Genomic DNA, 3,768 nt, shown 5'->3' with positions numbered 1-3,768 from the left:
CACTCTGCAGAATGGCCCCAGAAGCAAGCGTTACCGAGACTACAGAGTTCCAAGAGGCTGTAGTGGAGCCAGGGCCAAGGCTGGTACCTAGAGCACACAAGGGTCACTGCAGGGGTGCAGACCAGGTGTTAAAGAGCCGCTGCAGAGCAGCTGGAGGTGTGCAGGCCAGCCACAGGAGGGAGCTGACAGGAGGCGTGGCACCAGGTCTGGTGTATGCAGAGGGATGCGGCCACTTAGCGGGTGTCAGGCAGCCAGGCCCATGAGGAGCTGAAGCTCTGAGGACAGTTTGGAGTCCTCTGTCTATTGGTTCTTTCTGCACTGGGTGGTTGGATGACTGGTCAGGGAGGTCATCACAGACCACAGTGCAAAGTGTTGTCTGTCTGTCTCCCGCTATTTTTTCATATAATAGACGAATATAATATAGAGATCTCTATATTTGTATATATACATATAAATGTATATATGTATGTGTATGTGTGTATGTGTGTGTATGTGTGTTCAGGCCAGCCTTTAACTCCAGATTCTCCTACATCCATCTCCCAAGTGCTAGGGTTACAGAACTGTGCCCCTGCGCTCAGATTAAGAGGGTACTGCCCCTCCACATTGGCCTGGTATGTCCAGCAAGCCTAGGGACCTGGTTTGTACAACATGATTTTAAATATGCTCATATGTGCATATATTTCCGACCTAATTGAATATATCTACTTATAGCAAACATATTTATCAAGCTTTGTGGGCAGCAAGCCCCAATGATGCTCGTGTCTCTTCCTCCTTCCAGCCCCCCACAGCACTGGGGTTGTAAGCACATGAACAATTGTGACCTGGATTTTTACATGGGTTCTGGAGATTTGAACGCAGGTCCTCACGCTTGCACACCGAGCACTCTTACGCACTGAGCCGCCTCTCCAGCCCATCTCTTGATTGATCCTGCAATGTTTTTACCTCTGTGGGATTATGAATGGTGCTACCACTGTGAACACCACTGTGCAAGAATCTGTCTGAGACCGCTCTCTGCTTCTTAGACATGCCCCCAGAAGTAGAATCGCTGGATCGTGTGCTAGTTCTATGTTTAACTTTTTGAGGAGCTGCCAAACTCTTCCCCAAGCAAGCCCCTGTGGAGCCTTGACGGAGATGGTTTTATAATGGAATTTGGCAGTAAGCATAATTGTTGTATCTATTTTTTCATTCTCTCAGATTTACCTATTTTTCTCGGAGGGTTTCTACAAGCCCTTTTAGTTCGTTTTTCTATTATCTGTCTAATTGTAGTATGCCTGAGGGCAGTTCTGAGTTGAGAATCTATTAATTGATTAACCTGTACTAGCAGCAGGGTTGGGGAGTACCGGTTCGTTCTCTAAATCCTCTTGAGCCGTACCATGGGGCTGACGAAAATTGCTCTCAGCTACACATTTGTGGAGCCTTCATCACCCACTTCACCTTCAACCCAGCTCCACCCAGTATGCTCCCCTCCCCCGGCAGGAGCTTCTCCAGACCCTGCCTCCTGGATGCCACGGAGCTGGGATTGTGGTGGTGCTGGAAGCCATCACAGGGTCTGGAACAAGACTAACATGGAGCCTTCAGGGCCCTCCCTGATATTTTCCTTATGAATATAGAATATATTCAGAGAAACACACAGAGGCTAGAAATGTGGCCTTCACGGGGCTCCAGGCGAGAGTACTTGCCTAGCATGGGCAAGATCCTAGGTTCAGTCTCTAACACCACAAATAAACAGGTAGTCCATGTAAAGTGAGCAGTTCAGTGAGTACTTGTAGAGCAAACACCCTTGTTACCCCCACCAGGTTAAGGAGAACACTGTCCGGACTCTTCCTCCACCCTGGGGAACCGTGACCAATGCTGACCCCTCCTCCCCTCCCCTCTGGTGCAGGAGGATGGAGCGCCACAGAAACTACCCTGCAGCTACTCTGACTGCGGACCTGGGCTGTTTTAGTTACCCGTCTGGATGATCTGGTTATGGTAGCTTACGCATACCAATCCTGCATCACAGTGGCTTCAAATACCTTTCCCATAGCAACAGAAATGGACCGCTTTACCCACAGGCGATGCTGTGTCCAGATCCTTAACTGGCCACTGAAAACCACACGGCAGTTCCACAGGCCTCCTGTCTCCACCCACTCAGGCCCTGGTTATAATTTCATCTCAAGCTACTCCACAGGAGCCCAAAGGAAACAGCCGATAGTGCCTCGCTTGCCACGCAGCCAAGTTTAGCTTCTCAGCTTGCTGGTAAGCGGAGGTGTGCACCTGCGGTCAAAGGTGGTCAAACTGGTGGAAATTGTCATGGATAAGAGCAATCTGAATGGTTCAGCCTACAGAAAAGGCCCAGAGGAACAGTTTTTAATAGTAATAACACTATAGCCAGAATTGTAGCATCAGGACAATAGAGTACATTGGTCCTCAGCTGAGCCGGATCTCTCTGATGGCCTCAGCCTCTGACACATACAGAGTTTTGTCATAACTGGTGGCAGCACACTCCAGATAAGGAGTTCCGCTCCCCTGAGCATCCCTTAGGCTTCCAGAAACAACCCAGGAACCAGGAGTGCAAGAGGCACTTGGTTTACATGCAGAGGCTCCTAAAGCCTTTCACAAGGCTGCTCAAAGCTGGGGCCAAACTTCCTATCTTCTCCTGATGCTCCAGAGAGGCGAGGCTGCGTCTGACTGATGCTGAGAGCTCGCATGTATCCTCCCTAGGCCCTAAGCTCCCAGTGACCCCAGTTTTCCTGGATTCCCCTCCTTAACTAAGACCCTGATGTGATTCCCCCCATCCCTGCTTACTTACATCCCCTATCTCCAGCTCCCATCCCTAGAACTGGCCCACAGCAATCCCTCCATCATCTACCCGCTGAACTCTGCTGGGAGGAGAAAGCTGTTCTTATATCGCCTTCCTAAGCAGGACTGTATTGCAAACTGCATCCTTCTAAAGCATGACTGAACTCCAAAGCCGGAAGCTGCCTGCTCCAGCTTGATTGCAGGGCTGTGCTTGGGGCATGCATGCTGGTTCAAATAAATGTGGCTCAGCTACCTGCTCTCTCTCTCCCTCTACCCAGGTGCTGGGAGGTGGGAGGAAAGGAAGGGGTGCCTCTGTGTTCCTGTTCTGGCCCTGCTCTGTGGGGGCGGAGCAAGCTGGTTCAGGCTCAGCTCTGCAGCAGCACCAGCTGGTGAGATCTTTCTCTACCCCCACGGCACCTCCTCCTCTCACCTAAAATGGGAGGAGAGGGGGAGGAAGGGCTGATTTTCCTCCTGGGTTGAATTTATCCCAACTACTTGCAGACCGGCTTGCGGAAGCTGGGAGAAGATAAACAAAGAAGGCTTGTTGGAATCTTTCAGAGTTCTCTGGGTGCTTCTCAGCCCCCTCGGTTTTTCTTCCTACCTTCCTGGGGGAAGAGCTGTGCCTGACCCCTGCCGCTCAGAGTACAGCCTGCCTTTTTTCGAGCTGCCTGAGACCTCGCTAAGATGAGGTTCAGTTTGATAGGTGCCTGTCATTCTAAGGTTCTCAAGCAGGCCTTCGCTGAAGAGGTGCTAGCTCTCTGTTAGGTTTTAGACATGCTGGTTCAGGAAGACACCAGGACAGATTATTGGTGACAAGGACTTTGTTTGTTAATACCATGGACAGAGAGGTGGAGGTGGGGTATCACATGGCAGAACCTCAGAGGGAGAGTTGAGTACCAGAGAGGTGCAGCGTGATTTAGTCTCTGAAGAGAATCAGAGCCATGATAAAAGAAGAGGGAGCTTTTGAGGATGGAGGAGGTTCGCAAC

Source organism: Microtus oregoni, unplaced genomic scaffold (assembly GCF_018167655.1).
Source record: "Microtus oregoni isolate MIOR12 unplaced genomic scaffold, Mior012 000060F_ref0000265, whole genome shotgun sequence".
In the NCBI taxonomy this organism is placed as follows: Eukaryota; Metazoa; Chordata; class Mammalia; order Rodentia; family Cricetidae; genus Microtus; species Microtus oregoni.
This window is presented reverse-complemented; position numbering follows the sequence as displayed.